Source organism: Aethalodelphis obliquidens, unplaced genomic scaffold (assembly GCF_003676395.1).
Source record: "Aethalodelphis obliquidens isolate GAN/ISIS:26980383/991018 unplaced genomic scaffold, ASM367639v1 scaffold84, whole genome shotgun sequence".
In the NCBI taxonomy this organism is placed as follows: Eukaryota; Metazoa; Chordata; class Mammalia; order Artiodactyla; family Delphinidae; genus Aethalodelphis; species Aethalodelphis obliquidens.
In genome coordinates this window covers 532,741-552,756 of record NW_020838028.1, presented here as the reverse complement: position 1 = coordinate 552,756, position 20,016 = coordinate 532,741, and the positions used below count along the sequence as shown (strand labels likewise).

Below are 20,016 nucleotides of genomic sequence, written 5' to 3'. Positions count from 1 at the left end.
GACATTTGAAAGACATTAAAAACATAAGGTATGCCCGGAGGTGGGTCTTTGGAGATGAAAGGAGAAGCTGCTGACATGGACGGGGGACTCCTTTTTCTAATGGAGGCAAAGTAAAAGAATGTGATCTAAGGGGAGTAAAACTGTGAGGTGAGGGGGACACTCCTGAGTTGTTTGTTGACTTCAGTGAAGGACCTAAGAGAGTAAGTTAGAGGCTGTACATTCTTTCTCTTGGTATAGCGTCCTGGTTACAAGCATGGGCTTTGCTGCAAAATATACGCAAGTTCCTGTCTTGTCCACATGTGAGATGCATGTGTGGGCAAGTGACTTATCTTCCATTATCTTGAGTATCTTTACTTATAAACAGGGATATTTATAGTACCCATCTCATAGGCTTGCCATGTGGGCTACATGAGATACAGGCTTAAATAGGGCCTGACACTTTTTGCTTTCTGCTGATTAGCTCTTGTTAAGAATTAGTATGCTTTACTTGAACACTTATTTAGCTCTAGATAATATTCAATATGGGAGACAGTAGAGCCTGGTGGTTTAAAAAATGGGGTCTGGAACTGGACAGCCAGAGTTCAAACCCAGACTCCGCCTTGTGCTGGCTATGTGAGTGACCTTGGGCGAGTTACTTAACCACACGGGGCCTCAATTCTCTTGTCTGCAAAGTGGAGAGTATGACAGATCCTACTCCAACGTTGTCATGTAGATTGTGACTTCATGTATGTAAAGCCCCTAGGACAATACCATATAGAAGAGCTATGTGTTCACAGTTATCTACATACACACACAGATATGTGTACTTCTAAAATAAAATACTCGAAGTTTTTGATTCAGATGTAACACGTCCAAAATTGAAATCACCCATTTTCCCCCCAACCCAAACCCTTTCCCTCCTCCCATAGACCCCATCTTGGGAAACTGCACCACTGTGGGCACAGCTGCTCAGGTGAGAGGTTGAGGATACACATGTCTTCAGACATACACGAACACACTGGAAAGTACACACACACACACACACACACACACACACACACACAAACACACACCAGCTACAAATGGTCCAAGCGCTATAGTCCCTTCTCTGGGGAAACGAGCAACACACTTACTCCTGTGCTGAATTTCCCTGGGAAAGGGACCTGACTTCTGTAACAGAATCTAAGGTCAAGATAAGACGGGAGGAACGTGCAGCTCGTGGTACAGCCAGCACAGGCCAGAGAGTAACCCTAGTGTCCTCTTCACCTTCCTTATCGGCCTGCTTGCCTTCCTTCCATCACTCCCACCCGCCATTGTTCCCCTGGGGCCTCTCCTGTGCCCAGTCCCTGGTTTCAGTGAATTTCAGCAATGAGCCTTCGCTTAAGTATGAACTCTAATTAAAGTATTTGCTGATAACTTCAGGTGGGAAACCTCCCAGGGGGGCCTTCTTATTTTTTACAGGAGGAAAAGTCAATGCCTGCTTCGTTGCTTCTGCCTCTCCAGCCCTCCCCGTTTCTCCTTAATTTCTGTCCTGTCGTGGGACGAGCTCGCAGGAAGTGGAGCAGTGGGACGTGTAGTTTTATTCTCGGTGCTGTTCCTCTGGAGGTGCCGGGTTACACGTGCAAGGTTTGCCAGGACACAACCCACATCAGCTGTACTGCTCCCTTCCCAGGTGATGGGGCAAAGCAGGGCTGCTATGTTCGTTTAGAAAAAAGTTATCACCAGGTATCTAGTACGTCTCTTTGGCTTTTCTCTTATAAGACACTTTCACATCTTTAGCAGGGGAAAAGAAATGAGCCAGAGGACACATTAAAAAGAGGAAGGAGACATAGGTTTAGGTGAGGGGTCTTTATTTTCCTAGATAAATGTTTGTCTTTTGTAGATTATATTTCATTCCCTATCTCTTTATAAGCTAATATTTTTCTGTGGTCCTCAATTAATTGTTCAACTTCTTCCTTAAAAATATCTACTGAACCCTTGCTACTCAAGAACCAACACCACAGGCATCACCTGGGAGCTTGTTAGAAATGCAGGATCTCAGACCTATGGGATCAGAACCTGCATTTTAACCAGATCCTCAAGTGATCCCTATGCCCACTGAAGTCTGAGAAGCACTGTATTAACCCATCACAGCTGCCTGCAAACACTCTATGCTTCCGTGTCAGTGGCTGAATAACTCTTAAAATTGTGTTCCAAAATTGCACCAACATATACTGATCGTTTATCCTTGACTGCGTGCATTGATTTTTCTCTTAAAGTTGTGTATAGTCAGGGACACTCAAGACGGGGGTGATGTAAGTACTCTACCCTCCAAGAAGTAGAGGGGTAGAGTACCTTACTGTACTTCTAGGAGAAGATGGAGATCTAAATCTTTGTCTTAGGGTAAAAATGGTGATGAGGAAAGGAAGAGGCATGAGCAGAATCTAAAGTAACCTCAGGACTGGAGCCGAAAGGGTGGACTTGGAATGGCCATATTGGGTAGCAGTGAGAATAAGTTACCAGGCACTAATCTAATACCCATGGTTGGAAAGCAGAAGCAATGTAGGGGCAGCTAAGAGACTATCTTGTTGACATTTAGCAAAGAAACAACATGTCTAAAAAGGATGTTGCAATTTCTTAAAGAAGTTGTAAAAGGTGGACTGGTACTTTTCCAAGCCTCAGTTTTTCCATCTGTCAAATGGAGGGTAATTTCCAGTGTGCCGATTGTTGTAAGGAATAAAAACAAACCACGCAAAGAGCTTAGACCAGGGTCGGCACATAGGAAGCAGTGAACTGGCACAGAGGTAGCTAGAGTTATGCTATCACTACTCTTGAGAGACTGAAAGCAGAGAACATATCTAGGAAGCTCTTCTAGTAGTAATAATAATAGCAACAGCGATTAAGTGCTCACTGTGAGCTGGGCACTTTTCTAAGAGTGCTTTACAGAAAGTAGCACATATGTGCCTCACCACAGTCCTCTGAGATAGGTACTGTTATCCCCATGTGTCAGATTGAAAACTGAAGGACAGAGGGGATCAGCGATTTGCATAATTTCTCCACCACCACGCTATTCCACTACACGTGTTCCAGTGAAGACAAGGAAGAGGGGTATGGAGGGAGAAATAGAAAAGAAAGGGATGAGCAAAAACTCACCAGGGAGGAAGAGTGGCAGTGAGTGAGCAAACAGCCCTGGCTGAAGAGACAAGGGTCCAAAATAACTCTGAACTGCTGAGCAGAGCTGGGAGAAAAATGGTACCCATGCCGGAGATGGAGGTTTGTTTTGGTTTTGGTTTACCATACTCGAAATGTTTAAGGTTTGATCAGAATCTCTGGGATCATTTTGAAGCCATAAATCATTATTTTTGAAAACTAAGATTGCTTTTGCTTTTTTGAACAAAGAATACTCAGAACCAGCCATCCACCTGAAGCCTGTGTGTTCAGTGATTAGTTCTGTACATAGGTGAGCATTTCTCTCAAGTAGCACATATTTAAAGAGCATAAGTGGCTTTTTTTCACACCCCATTTAATTTACACTGGTTTTACCTTCCTGCACAGATGGCCTGCTTTTCCTCTTCCTGTGCTTAATTCTCACTGAAGCCGAAGAGTGTTAAATGCCCATGAGGATTCAGTGGCGTTAAAGGATACAGGAAGAGGAGTCAGATGGCGCCAGTATTACAACAAACCTGCAAGGAATGGTTCCTGAAGTTATGATATTATGCACAAAGCATTAAAAAGATATTTTGCATCATCGTTAATAAAATAGGAAGATGCAAGAAATACTAACTGAAAATAAAGGAGGAAACTAAATAGTCTATGCAGTGTAATTCTCAAATGGTGAAAGTAAAATGTATATAAATGTATGTTTATATTTATCACATATTTTTAAAAGGCTGAGTAGTCATTTTAGAATCAGAAAAATCCCGTGCTTTTAAAAAAGAAAAGCAACATTTAGAGTCTCTGTGTTTCCTGTTAGGTGTTTAAATCTGAATGAAAGCAGCAGTTTCTGCTGAATTTTTTGCCTGGTCTGTTTGGGAGAGCCTTAAGTTCAGGGAAGAAGAGAGGAGCTCATCATCATCACCAGCTGTCAATTGTTGAGCGACACTAAGTAGAATTGCTCTTCCTATTAAGTGGAAAAGTCAGCCCAGAGGGACAGGAAGAGAGGGTGGTGGGAAGGAAGAACCTTCAGAAGAGCCTTCCTCTTCAGCATTTTTCAGTGATGATTACACCAGGGACTCCGCCAGCTGCAGCCTGCAGCTGTGTTTCCAGCTGTGCCTGGATAGGGCTGGAGGATGTGTATGTCAAGTGCCTTAGCGGCCCTTTTCGGGAGCATGCAGACTAGTCAGTACATGCAGTGGAGCTGTGGCTGCACTGAAACTCTAGGAAGGGGCTTTCTGGACAACTTTCAGAAGGCTGAAGTTCTACCTTTCAGATGTTAGAAAGATCAAGTGAGTCCATGTACATAAAAAACTGAAACTTACAAAGCACTATATTGATTCACTTGTTGAGATGATTTCTGTCCTTAAGCTCCAAAACTTTAAAGCTTAATCACGGTGACTTTCATAAATGCAGCAGACAAAATCTTTTTATTGCTTAGCATATTTTAAAATTCTGAAAACAGCATTACAGTGACCATAAAGAATGCTTTATAGCAAGAAAATTATGATCCATCACTCTCAAGAACCAAATTATTTCCATTTGGGGGGCTTTAAAGTGTTTATGCTTATAGTATAAGAAAGTTACATTACATTACAGAAATTCTGAAGAAAAAATATCATCCCTCTAAAATTCCATGACCCTAAGGCAACTGCCGTCAATTATGTGTAACCTCTTCCAAGTTTTTTCCTAGAGGCAACATCTTTAAAATTTAAATTGTAGTGGATATAATAAATTTGTAATCTGATTTTTTTTTGCTCTTCTGTTTGACACCATATTAAGTAGGAGTCAGTTTAGGATAATGGTTAAAAAATCTCATGCTCTGGAGTCAGGTAGGAGCTTCTTTAAGGAGTTCTCCTCCTATTAACTGGAAAGGGGAAGTCACTCAGAGAGATCACTGAAAGAGGGCAGGGGAAATGAAAGAAGAATCTTCAAAAGAGACTTCAAAGGGGGGTAATACCCACTTCACAGAATTATTGTGAGACAGATATGAAGTAATATCCTCAACATTGCTAATTTATGGCCTGGGACATAGAAAGCATTCAGTATATGGTAGTTATTGTATCATACATATGTTGTTACATAGACTTTATGCTAATTATTTTAATACCAATATAAGATTCCATAGATAAATGTACTATAATATCTCTATTGTTGACCATTAATTTTCTTATAATTTTTCAGTATTATAAATAATGCAGGACATGGCTTTTCTTACATTTTAGATTATCTCTTGAGACCATACACAATTTAATGGAATTACTATGTCAATGAACATTTTCTTGGTTCTTGATACACTTTGCTATATTGATTTCCAAACATGTTCCAACTTATAATGTCATTATCAATATTTGAAAGCAATATTTTTACTGCACCATTGCCAGGATTAAATATTAAAGTTAATTTGTGTGTGTGTGTGTGCGTGTGCACACATACATGTGTTTGTGTATGCTCACTAATTTGGTAAGAAGCTAATGATGATGTATGAGGATTTTTGCTAAGCCAGGGCAAAACCTCTGATAAGCTGGCATGTGGAATTAGGAAGCAATGCTCCCTAGAGAGGTACTCTTCATGATATGGACAGACTAAGTTTCTAACTATTGTAGAAAGTTCCAGAAATTTAACTCCTATGGTATATGCAGAACAGATGCCCAACTCTATCTCCTGACTTGCATTTGTCCAAGAACTCAGTGGGAACGAAATAGTGTTCAGCTCATGAATGGGGGTCATCAGGTGTAAAAAGTTTTAATGGTAAAAGAGAGAACTTCCAAAAAAGAAAGGAAGGAAAGAAGGAAGGGAAGGAGGGAGGGAGGGAGGAAGAAAAGAAGGAAGAAAAACTAAACTTCAGGAAGAGGCAGTTGAGCCTTTGAGGAAAAAATTCTCTTTGAATAAAAGTGTATTCTGACGGAGTAGCTCAACAGCAAGGTCTCACTGCTGAAAAGAGTTGGTGCTTTCTGAGCACTTAGAAAGAGAAGATGATAATAAAAAAAGGAAAAACATATCACATGTCTGCTGTAGCAATCTTTCTCTGAAACAACTGGTCAGGAAAAGTGAGTATTTCCAACCAGGTACAGAGTGAAAAAAGCCCTAGAGTCGGTGGGCCAGACAGTAGCCTGTGGGCAACAGAGCATTAGCCATTGGGGGGACAGGGATGGCTGAGACAGGGACAGCAATGCTCTGGGCACCACTTTGATGACATGTGAGGCAGTGGGCCTACCTGTAGCTGCTTGCTGTCCTCTTTCTGAATTTCTGCTTCTGATCTACTATGGTCTTGGAAACTAGATATCAAATCTTGTCAGACTTAGTGGTAAAATAACAATAAAAAGTCTCTAGGAGGAGGATCCTGGGAAGGTAGTGGAATAGGAAGCACCAGAAATGTCTTCCCACCTAGAAAAAATTGGACTGGCAGAATCCGTCTGATGTAACCATTTTGGAACTTTGGAATTTGTTGAAGGCTTGAAACTTCCAGAGGAAGGTGTGGATGTTAAATTGCAGTTAATTTTGGTTAATTTACCTCACAGCACAGTAGCAGGTACCCAGTATCCAACCCCCAGACCCTTGGCAGGCAGCCATGCACACATTCCAGGAGAAGGTTGTATGCAGCTTGTAGGAGCCAGAGTGGGCAGTACAGGTCCCGTCTTACAAATACTGGAGATCTGTACTATGATGACTGATTACTGCTTCTGAACACAGAGGTACAAAGAGGTGGGTGGCCATTGTTGTTGCATCTCTCTCCATTGTTGTAAGTCCCTCCCCCTATTGCTGAAGTTACTTACAAGGGATTTAAGTACCAATGTCTTTTTATCTAATCATTTTTTCTTTTTTCTTCCCTTCTGGTAGCCAGACATTAAAGACTAAGATATTCAAAGGTAACTGCAAAAGTGGGGGACATTGGAAAGTTATTGCACATGTCCAGGGAAAGGCATACACTCAGAAGAGACGTGAGAAGATCTAAGTTTACTCCTCATGCCAATCCTTGGCACAGAGTCATCCCACAACAATCAACCAATAAAGAAAAACAAAAACAAAATCCATCAAACTCTAGGGAAAGGGAAGAATCTGATTTCCAGAGTTACTATATTATTAGATTCAAATGTCCAGTTTTCAACAACAAAAACAAAAAATCACAAAGCATACAAAGAAACAGGAAAGTAAGGCCCATTCAAAAGGAAAAAATAAGCAAAGAGAAACTGTTCCTGAGAAAGACCTTATGGCAGACCTATTAGACAAAGTCTTTAAAACAACTGTCTTTGACATAGCTTCATCCACAAGAGGGCAGACAGCCTAAGCAAGAAGAACTACAATCCTGCAGCCTGTAGAACAAAAACCACATCACAGAAAGATAGACAAGATGAAAAGGCAGAGGGCTATGTACCAGAAGAAGGAACAAGATAAAACCCCAGAAAAACAACTAAATGAGGTCGAGATGGGCAACCTTCCAGAAAAAGAGTTCAGAATAATGATAGTGAAGATGATCCAGGACCTCGGAAAAAGAATGGAGGCAAAGATCGAGAAGATGCAAGAAATGTTTAACAAAGACCTAGAAGAATTAAAGAACAAAGAAACAGAGATGAACAATACAATAACTGAAAAGAAAAATACACTAGAAGGAATCAATAGCAGAATAACTGAGGCAGAACAGGTAAGTGACCTGTAAGGCAGAATGGTGGACTTACCTGCTGTGGAACAGGATAAAGAAAAAAGAATGAAATGAAATGAAGACAGCCTAAGAGACCTCTGGGACAATATTAAACGCAACAACATTCACATTATAGGGCTCCCAGAAGGAGAAGAGAGAGAGAAAGGACCCAAGAAAATATTTGAAGAGATTGTAGTTGAAAAATTACCTAACATGGGAAAGGAAATAGTGACTCAAGTCCAGGAAGCACAGAGAGTCTCAGGCAGGATAAACCCAAGGAGAAACATGCTGAGACACATAGAAATCAAACTGACAAAAATTAAAGACAAAGAAAAATTATTGAAAGCAGCAAGGGAAAAAAGACAAATGATATACAAGGGAACTCCCATAAGATTAACAGCTGATTTCGCAGCAGAAACTCTGCAAGCAACTCTATGCCAATAAAATGGACAACCTGGAAGAAAGGGACAAATTCTTAGAAAGGTATAAACTTCCATGACTGAACCAGGAAGAAATAGAAAATATGAACAGACCAATCACAATTAATGAAATTGAAACTGTGATTAAAAATCTTCCAACAAACAAAAGTCCAGGACCAGATAGCTTCACAGGTGAATTCTATCAAACATTTAGAGAAGAGCCAACACCCATTCTTCTCAAACTCGTCCAAAAAATTGCAGAAGAAGGAACACTCCCAAACTCATTCTATGAGGTCACCATCGCCCTAATACCAAAAGCAGACAAATATACTACAAGAAAAGAAAATTACAGACCAATATCACTGATGACTATAGATGCAAAAATTCTCAACAAAATACGAGCAAACAGAATCCAGCAACACATTTAAAGAATCATACACCATGATCAAGTGGGATTTATCCCAGGGATGCAAGGATTTTTCAATATATGCAAATCAATCAATGTGATACACCATATTAACAAATTGAAGAGGAAAAACCATATGATCATCTCAATAGATGAAGAAAAAGCTTTTGACAAAATTCAACACCCATTTATGATAAAAGTTCTCCAGAAAGTGGGCATAGAGGGAACCTACCTCAACATAATAAAGGCCATATACAACAAACCCACAGCAAACATCATTCTCAATGGTGAAAAACTGAAAGCATTTCCTCTAAGATCAGGAACGAGACAAGGGTGTTCACTCTCACCACTATTATTCAACATAGTTATGGAAGTCCTAGCCAAAGCAATCAGAGAAGAAAAAGGAATACAAATTGGAAAAGAAGAAGTAAAACTGTCACTGTTTGCCGATGACATGATACTATACATAGAGAATCTAAAGATGCCACCAGAAAACTATGAGAGCTAATCAATGAATTTGGTAAGGTTGCAGGATACAAAATTAATGCACAGAAATCTCTGGCATTCCTATACACTAATGATGAAAAATCTGAAAGACAAATTAAGGAAACACTCCCATTTACCACTTCAACAAAAAGAATCAAATACCTAGGAATAAACCTACTTAGGGAGGCAAAAGGCCTGTATGCAGAATACTATAAGATACTGATGGGGCTTCCCTGGTGGCGCAGTGGTTGGGAGTCCACCTGCCGATGCAGGGGACGCGGGTTCGTGCCCCAGTCTGGGAAGATCCCACATGCCGCGGAGCGGCTGGGCCCGTGAGCCATGGCTGCTGAGCCTGTGTGTCCAGAGCCTGTGCTCCACAACGGGAGAGGCCACAACAGTGAGAAGCCCGCGTACCGCAAAAAAAATAAATAAATAAAAATAAAAAAGATATTGATGAAAGAAATTACAGGTGATACAAACAGATGGAGAGATATACCATGTTCTTGGATTGGAAGAATCAATATTGTGAAAATAACTATACTACCCAAAGCAATCTACAGATTCAATGCAATCCCTATCAAATTACCAATGGCATTTTTTACAGAACTAGAACAAAAAAATCTTAAAATTTGCATGGAGACACAAAAGACCCCAAATAGCCAAAGCAGTCTTGAGGGAAAATAACAGAGCTGGAGGAATCAGACTCCCTGACTTCTGGCTATACTACAAAACTACAGTAATCAAGACAATATGGTACTGGCACAAAAACAGAGGTATAGATCAATGCAACAGGATAGAAAGTCCAGAAATAAACCCACGCACCTATGGTCAACTAATCTATGACAAAGGAAGCAAGGATATACAATGGAGAAAAGATAGTCTCTTCAATAAGTGGTGCTGGGAACACTGGACAGCTACGTGTAAAAGAATGAAATTAGAACACTCCTTAACACCATACACAAAAATAAACTCAAAATGGATTAGAGACCTAAATGTAAGACCGGAAACTATAAAACTCTTAGAGGATAACATAGGAAGAACACTCTTTGACATAAATCATGGCAAGATCTTTTTTGATCCACCTCCTAGAGTAACGGAAATAAAAACAAAAATAAACAAATGGGACCTACTGAAACTTAAAAGCCTTTTCAAACCAAAGGAAACTACAAACAAGATGAAAAGACAACCCTCAGAATGGGAGAAAATATTTGCAAATGAAGCAACGGACAAAGGATTAATCTCCAAAATATATAAACAGCTCATGCAGCTCAATATTAAAAAAACAAACCACCAAATCCAAAAATGAGCAGAAGACCTAAATAGACGTTTCTCCAAAGAAGACATACAGATGGCCAAAAAGCACATGAAAAGCTGCTCAACATCACTAATCATTAGAGAAATGCAAATCAAAACTACAAAGAGACATCACCTCACACCAGTTAGAATGGGCATCATCAGAAAATCTACAAACAACAAATGCTGGAGATGGTGTGGAGAAAAGGGAACCCTCTTGCACTGTTGATGGGAATGTAAATTGATACAGCCAGTATGGAGAACAGTAAGGAGGTTCCTTAAAAATCTAAAAATAGAATTACCGTATGACCCAGCAATCCCACTACTTGGCATATACCCAGAGAAAACCATAATTCCAAAAGAGACATGCACCCCAGTGTTCACTGCAGCACTATTTACAATAGTCAGGGCATGGAAGCCACCTAAATGCCCATTGACAGACGAATGGATAAAGAAGATGTAGTACATATATACAATGGAATATTACTCGGCCATAAAAAGGAAAGAAATTGGGTCATTTGTAGAGACGTGGATGGACATAGAGACTGCCATACAGAGTGAAGTAAGTCAGAAAGAGAAAAACAAATATCATATATTAACACATATATGTGGAACCTAGAAAAGTGGTACAGATGAACCAGTTTGCAGGGCAGAAATTGAGACACAGATGTGGAGAACAAACGTATGGACACCAAGGGGGGAAAATGGTGGTGGCGGTGGTGGTGGTGGTGCAGTGGTTAATTGGAAGATTGAGATTGACATATATACACTAATATGTATAAAATGGATAACTAAGAAGAACCTGCTGTATAAAAAAATAAATAAAAAAAAAGAAAAAACAACTGTCTTCAAGATGCTGAAAGAACTAAAGTCCAGAAATGTGGAGAAAGTCAAGAAAACAGATATGAAAAAATGATAATATTAATAAAGAGATAGAAATCCTAAAAAAAATTCTGAAGCTGGAAAGTACAATAACAGAAATTTAAAATTCACCAGAAGGATTCAAAGGTAGATTTGAGCAGACAGAAGAAAGAATCACTGAACTTGAAGATAGGAAAATGGAAATTTTCAAGTCTGAGGAACAGAAAGAAAAAAGATTGAAGAAAAGTCAACAGAGAGAGCCTAAAGAACTTGTAAGACACTGTCAAGCAGACCAACATACATATTGTGGGAGTCCCAGAGGGAGGAGGAGGAGAGAGGCAGAGAGAATATGTGAAGACATAAAAGCCCAAAACTTCCCATATTTAATGAAGACATGAGTATAAACATAGAAGCTCAATGGCTCCAAGTAGAATAAACTCAAAGAGACTCACACCAAGACACATTATAATCAAACTATCAAAAGACAAAGGGAATCCTGAAAGCAGCTAGAGAGAAGTGACTTTTCACATACAAGGGATTCAATAAAATAATCACCAAGTTTCTCATCAGAAACTTTGGAGGCCAGAAGGCAGAGGGCTGATGTATTCAAAGGGCTAAAAGGAAAAAACAAAACAAAACTGTTAACCAATAATCTTGTATCCAGCAAAACTTTGTCAAAAGTGAGGGGGAAATTAAATCATTCCCAGATAAGCAAAATCAGAGGGAGTTTGTTATTATTAGACCTGTCCTGCAAGAAATGAATAAGTTAGCTCACAAGTTGAAATGAAAGGACAATAAACAGTAACTGAAAGCCATATGAATAGATAAAGAGCTCAATAAAGATAAATACATGGGCAATTATAAAATCTAGTGTTACCGTAAAAGTGGTTTGTAACTCCACTTTTTGATTTGTACATGATTTAAGAGACATAAAATTTTTTAAAGAATTATTTGTCTAAAAGCTAGTATTGATATTATTTGCAGCTTTGGTTTATAACTTCACATTTTGTTTTCTATATAATTTAAGAGACTAGTTTATGTTTTTGAACATACAATATATTAGGATGTAATTTTATGATAACAACTGAAAAGGAGGGACAGAGTTTTTGTATGTTATTAAACTGGTATATATCCAAATTAGAGTGTTATAACTTTAGGATGTTGAAAGTAATCCCCATGGTAACCACAAAAGAAAGAACAACCCAATTCAAAAATGGTCAAAGGACTTGAATAGACATTTCTCCAGAGAAGATACACAAATGACCAACAAGCATATGAAAAGATGCTCAACATCACTAATCACTAGGAAACTGCAAATCAAAATCACAATGAGATAAGACCTCACACTCATTAGGATGGCTACTATTAAAATAAAACAGAAAATAACAAGTGTTGGCAAGGATATGAAAAATTGGAAATTTTGTGCACTGTTGGTGAGAACACAAAATGGTACAGCTGCTGTGGAAAATAGTATGGCAGCTCCTCAAAAAATTAAAAATAGAATTTCAGTATGATCCAGCAAACACCATTTCTGAGTATATACACAAAATTGAAAGCAAGATCTTGGAGAGATATTTCTACACCCATGTTCATAACAGCATTATTCACAATAGCTACAACATGGAAGCAAGACGGGTGTCTGTCCATTGACAGATGAATGGAAAAACAGAATGTGATAATACATACAATGGAATATTATTCAGTCTTAAAAAGGAAGGAAATTCTCCAATATGTCACAACATAGATAAACATTAAAGACATTATGCTAAGTTAAATAAGTCAGTCACAAAAAGACAAATACTCCACTTTGTATGACTCCATAAGTATGACTCCACTTATATGAGGCACATAGAGTTGTCAAATCATAGAAACAGAAAGTAGAGTGGTGGTTGCCTGAGGCTGGGGAATGGAGGGAGTGGGGAGTTATTGTGTAATAGGTACGGAGTTTCAGTCTTTAAGATGAAAATAATTCTGGAGATGGATGGTGGTAATTGTTGTACAGAAATATGAAGGTACTTAGGAACACTAAACTGTACACTTAAATGGTTAAGATGGTAAATTTCATGTATTTCATTATGTATATTTTAGAAAAATGAAAAAAGGCTCTGAGAGAGAGCCTGAGGGATTATCCTATAAGCAATGTGTATATATTTTAGTGTATGGGGTTTATAAACTCTATTTTGACCACATATTGGTCCTTTTAGTTTCTTTCCCAACCCTTAGTTCTGTTCTATTCAAAGGAGTTTGTCTAATAGCTGAGTTCTAAACAGGTGAGGTCATTTGGTAAATGTTTTTATAGGTTTATTTGCCCTCATCCAGGTTCATAACATATAAAGGCACTATAAAGGAGTGGATAAAAAAGTAGTCTCTGGAGTCAGAAAGACCTGGGTTTGAATTTGAGCTCCAGAAGTAACTACCTATGTGACTCTGGGGACTTTTGCAACCTCTCAGTTTACTCATCTGTGAAATGGAGATAATAAGGTACCATTGGAGTATTTTGTGATAACTAAACAAAATGCATATGAAATGATATGATGATGGTGCCTGGCACCAATAAGAGCCGATGCTTGTTATCATTATACTGAGAAGTCCCAGCAGGAGGTGAGAGCATTCACTCTCTCTCATTCCGCTTGCTATTGAGATGACCATGTCAGCATAACACAGCCAGTTCACTTTGCAATTGGAATTACACACAGATCATTGCTTAATTATCAGATGATATCAATAAAATGAGGATTGGTAATGGATTTTATAAAAGAAAGAATGATTTTTCAATTAAATTTAGAAAAGATGCAAGCAGGGGAAAAAACCTTATTTCCCTTGAGTTTACCCTATAATCACAAACTGGGCCTGAGTAAGCATATTGCTTCTTAGAACAAGGGTAAAATAAAGTCATTCAAGACCTAGTTGTGCAAAATTGGATTTCCCAAAAAGAACTGGAGATCAGATATTCAAAAGAGATACTCTTAAAAACAACGTTGAGGGGCTTCCCGGGCTTCCCTTGTGGCGCAGTGGTTAAGAATCCTCTTGCCAATGCAGGGGACACAGGTTCGAGCCCTGGTCCGGGAAGATACCACATGCCGCGGAGCAACTAAGTCTGTGCGCCACAACTACTGAGCCTCTGCTCTAGAGCCCGCGAGCCACAACTACTGAGCCTGTGTGTCCCAACTACTGAATCCCGCATGCCTAGAGCCCGTACTCCGCAACAAGAGAAGACACCGCAATGAGAAGCCCGTGCACCTCAACGAAGAGTAGCCCCTGCTTGCCGCAACTGGAGAAAGCCTGCGCACAGCAACAGAGACCCAGTGCAGCCAAAAATAAACAAATAAAAATAAATTTATTTAAAAAAAACCCAAAACATTGATATTTACATTTGAAACTAATCTTTCTTTCTTTTTCTTTTTTTTTTTTTTTTTGCGGTACGCGGGCCTCTCACTGTTGTGGCCTCTTCCGTTGCGGAGCACAGGCTCCGGACGCGCAGGCTCATCGGCCATGGCTCACGGGCCCAGCCGCTCCGTGGCATGTGGGATTTTCCCGGACCGGGGCACGACCCCGTGTCCCCTGCATTAGAAGGCAGATTCTCAACCACTGCGCCACCAGGGAAGCCCAAAACTAATCTTTCTTAATTACTTTTTATTTATCTTTTGGATGAAGCCTTTACACACACACACACACACACACACACACACACACACACAAACACATATTCATAGGTTTATGCATATGTGTGTGTGTATATTCTTAGTTTGCCTACTTACATTTTTTTCACATAAAAAAAAAGAAACATGCAATTGGAAGATAGCCGTGGTGAATTTACCCCTTCATTTCGTATCACGAAAAGAGTGTTTTGGGGCCCTGGGTGACCCTCCCTTTTACCTCCCTCAGCTTCTCTGTTCCTCACTTAGGCTTAAAGAAAGAGACAGTGTAAATGAGTATATAGTATCTTTGTCTCAGAAGAAAGCACACAGTAGAAAAAAGCACGTCAATAACCGATACAAATGCGTATTTAAAATATGATTGGGATTGAAAACATATGTCCAAAGACTTGTACATGAACATTGATAGCAGCATTATTCATAATAGCCCCGTATTGACCCCAGCCTAAATGTCCATCCCCTGAGGAAAAGATAAACAAAATGTGTTATAGCCATACAATAGAATGTATTTATATTTTTATGTAATTAATTATTTATATTTATATATAAAAATATGCAAATTTGTAGTTAGTATATTTAACTCTGTGAATATACTTAAAACCCACTGAGTTGTACCCTTTAAGAGGGTAAATTTTATCGTGTGAATTTAATAGTACGTGAACTATATTTCAATAAAGCTGTTTTTAAAAAAGGAAAAGAAGAGCCGACTAGGTTCTAACGGAACTGTTGTAATTTTCTTTGTTATCACGTCTATAAATAATTTCACCATAGAAGTGTTATAGTATTTTCATAAAGCACCTGAAGGTTATTTACATAAAGCCAACTTTTTCTGAAAAAAAAACTCCTTAGAAATAGGAGTTTCCCGGGAGAAGCAGGGAGCATTAACAGCAAATTGGCTCAAACCCTCTTGGAGGATTATGGAAATGTTTGCATTCTCTATTCACACTCACCAGTTGAAAATTCTGAGGCAATGTTTGTTTTCAGAACATTTAAAGCTTCCTGGAGAGATTGAATAATTCTTAAGAGTAATGCCAAAACAGCATTATGCATTTGACATGAAGAATTAAAGAGAATGACTAATGAAGTTCTAGCAAAGCTCCTTCCAAATTCTACCTCTGTTCTCTACCAGGGTATATGAGTCATTTTCCATGCCCAATTCATTTAAACAATGAATTCTTCCAGAAATTGAGAAACTAGCAAGCAATGACAAAGTCCACTCAAAAAACAAATTTGAGTTTTTGATTGTATTTCCATTTGATCCTCTCTAAGGATTAAAATGAACAGTGTCATCAATATGCTACAGGAAGGGGCTTCCCTGGTGCTGGTGGCGCAGTGGTTGAGAGTCCACCTGCCAATGCAGGGGACGCGGGTTTGTGTCCTGGTCCGGGAGGATCCCACATGTCGTGTAGCGGCTGGGCCCGTGAGCCATGGCCGCTGAGCCTGCGCATCCGGAGCCTGTGCTCTGCAACGGAAGAGGCCACAACAGTGAGAGGCCCGCGTACCACAAAAAAAAAAAAAAAAAAAAAAAATGCTACAGGAAGAAGTTAGATTGAAATAATATTACAGGTTTTAAGTAATGCAATGTTTTTAATCTTATAAGTGTGGCAACTGATATGTGGGGCTAATTATCATTCTTTTTTTTTTTAACAGGTAAAAAATTTTATTTACTGATTTAAATTCTCCTAAAATATAAAAAACAGAATGGTTTCCTGAATTACAGCTTTTGGCAGTAAGTAAAGTTCAATGCAAAGAACAATAAGCCTCAACTTCCTGTAGCAGCCTTTACTTTGCCCTAAAAACAGAGACCATTTTCCTACAGAGACAGTCATTTAGATGAGACACACATCAAGTTTTTTTCTAAAGTGCCAAAAATCATATAATTCCTGTAACTGCAGATGAGAATTATAACTTAAATACTCCAGGTGATCGCAAATCCTGAAGAGTTCCTGGTTTCTGTGACGGGGAAGAATTTGACTAGTACATAGTTGAACTAAAATCCAGGCAAAAATGCTCTACAACTTCATCTACTGGTTTGTAATTCATTAACATATTGTAAGACTGTTATTCAAATCTAGTTATGTGGTAATAAGACCTGAGAGTATTTTGTAAAAGTTTGTTTTAAAAATCCCCAGTTAAACTTAATTTGCTAATTTTCTATTCTATTATCTATATTTTTCTTTGTTTAATCTGTCTCCTTTTCTTTCCATAAATTCCCAAGGACAATTCCTTAAAAAATTATTAGTCCTATTGTTCGGTTGGAGGTGAATTTATCCCGACAATCCTCAGGTCTGTGGATGTCCAGAGTGTAACTCTGGTGAGCCAGATGGGCTCCTACAACAACCACAGCAGTGTAGTAAGGCACAGTTTGACCGATGTTCACTCCCAGCAGGCTCAGTGCCCCCAGCATCGCCACAGTGAAGCCACTGAGCCACTGCTTGGTATCTTCACGGAACAGCAGTGCCGTGGACTTAAACCCGATCCGAGCATCATCTCTCTTGTCCTGATGAGCATAGATAGTATCGTATATTAGAGTCCACATAATTCCAGAAAAATAAAGAGGAAGGCAAACAGATGGATCACAGGAGCCCTTGACAGCAGACCATCCAAGTAATGCTCCCCAATTAAAAGTCAACCCCAAGGCTAATTGAGGCCAGTATGTAATTCTCTTCATTAGCGGGTAGGTGATGACAAGAGCTATACTGTAGTAATTCAGACACAGAAGAACACGCAGTGCCAAGGTCAGCTGTCCCCCAAGAAAAACAAAGGATTGAAAAGTTGAAATGTCTCCAGCAGCTACTGGGCGACTTGCTGTTCTTGTAACCTCGCCCCCATGGCCGCTCCTCTGTGGAGAAAGGAAGCACACTGCACTTTGCAACACCAGCTATTCAACTGATACTGGCGCTTCTCACGCTGGATTTCAGTGAGGACACTAAATGATCCTGTTGCTTTATGTGGCATTCAAAAGTGATGCCACCATCTTACTCTGCAGGATTGAGAGGAGCCTCTCTGTTCCTTTCTGGGACGAATCTACTTTTTTTTTTATCGTAGTCCTGGTCCCACATGTCATTAATAGTACAGCCTGCTCCAGGCATCAGAACAGCTCCGGTGCCAAAGAGGGATAACATGTACCAATCTGGAAAACAACCTGTTTCAGCTGCCAGACCAATGCTCCAAGTACATGGCAGATACAGTAGCCAGGTTCCTATGGGCTTGTCCAACCGCATGAGGCGCAGGTAGGGCTGCAGAGGGCGGGGCGCCGAGTTCACGATCGCCGCCACAGGCAGGCTCGGCCGCCGCCCGAGCGGCCCCCGCCCGGCTGCGGGCCGCCAGTCTCCCGCGTGGAGCCCACTGGCAGCGTGCGGTAAGGTGAGGGAGCGCCGTGCGAGCCCCACAGCCACACCTGCGTCCCTGCCCGTAGGCGCCGCACGAGCCCCGCGCCTGCCGCGCCCAGCATGGCGCTCCGGAGAGCGCCGATCATTCTTAATTATAGAAAAATTTCTACACAGAAAAAATCATGGGATTAGATTCAGAGCTTATTTGGATCATACATTTAATTATACTTATTGAGAAAAACAAATTCTAATCCATAAAACAGATTAGAAATAACAGCACAAATCTCCTTAGCCTGCCAACCAGGCTTAATAACTGATTATTAACTTATAATATCAGTTATTATCAGAAATTACCTGTAACATTCAGTGAGCTAATTCACTGCTAGCTCTTCTAAGAACATAGGCTCCAGAATAAAACAAAAATAAATGAAAAGAGAGATAGAGACAGAGTCAATCCTTTGCAATCTCTTTAAAGTCAAATGAAATGATTCCTTCCTGGGTCCAAACAACCTTAGGGCTATGGTGGAAGTGAAGGGAAAGAAGATCCTCATTTCCAGGGACAGCTACCTGTCCTTCCTGATTAGAGATATCTGAACCCAGAACTGCCCCCCAACAAGCCTTTCTGACGTATTTGGAAACTTCGGAAGCCACTTCTGATGGGCCCACTCTTGATATGACCCAATGACTAGGTACCCACGATATCTGGTCATTGTAGACCCTGTAGGGACTATTGCACCCACTTCAGATACCTTGGGACTCACTACATTAGACCTCATTTTTCACCAGTGCCTGTTCCAAACCATTCTAACACCTGTGGTTCACCAAAGTGATGCACTACTCTTCTACATAGCAACCCTATTTGCTTTTATTCTCACTCGCTCTACTCTGCTTGTCAAGGCATACTTTTTCTCTCCATGGACTCAATCTCTCCATTACTCCTTTTGCATGGCAATTTTGGGAAAAAGAATTTCAAATCACTCCAGTAACCCCCTGCCACCCACAGACCGAGGGAGCATATTAACCTGGGCCTAGCAGAGTAGATCAATCTGTTGCCAGACATTCTACAGACAGCTGGGCTAGCCTAAGAACCAAATAACCTGGTGTTTGCAAACAGGATACCACTTCTCCCACAATACATCCACTTCCACATCAATTATCTGTTTGTCCGCCATGATTTCTCTGAACTTCTCAGCATCACAATTTTTCCAGCACCTGGGTAGTGTCTGGAAGAAGAACTTCCGGTGATCCAAAGAACAGAAAGCAAAAAAACAACTGACTGAGACTATCAAAATGGGAGACGCCATTAGGCTCTGCTCCCAACACATGTATCCCCTGCATGTATCCCGAATTGGAAGACCAAAGTATAGAAGTCATCAACTTCATCACCTTCCTAAGCCAACTACGCAATTCTCTGTGTAAAGACCCTGACTCTAACCCCTCTCTGATGCACTTACCCCGTGAAGACCTCTATTCCTATCATGTGTGTAAAGACCAAGAGATGTCACTTCATTTTTGTCATTAAAAAGCAAGTTATGATTGTTGAGGAGCTCATTGTGATTAAATATCCAGTAAACCAGTAGAAGGCCTGGGTTTCTGGCTGCTGGTGTTGTAGTATCTCTGACATAGGACTCAGTGCTAACATTGCACAATTTCCCGGGTGCACACGGTAAAGTCTGAAGCTCAGAATGCTTTTAAGCTGCATGTTTTACTGGAGAGGAAGGGTTGGCTGTGCAAGGGGTTAAGTATTTCTGTAAGAACTGTGGGCCGAATCATAAGTCTTGCTGTTATTGCAGTATACTGAGAATCCCTTTTT

At 40.0% G+C, this 20,016-nt stretch overlaps 2 pseudogenes; both read right to left on the bottom strand.

The window, feature by feature from the left end:
* Positions 1 to 16,638: 16,638 nt before the first annotated feature.
* Positions 16,639 to 17,696, bottom strand: LOC113613076 (4-hydroxybenzoate polyprenyltransferase, mitochondrial pseudogene; annotated as a pseudogene).
* Positions 17,697 to 17,726: 30 nt separating this feature from the next.
* On the bottom strand, positions 17,727 to 18,325 carry LOC113613075 (4-hydroxybenzoate polyprenyltransferase, mitochondrial pseudogene; annotated as a pseudogene).
* Positions 18,326 to 20,016: the final 1,691 nt, after the last annotated feature.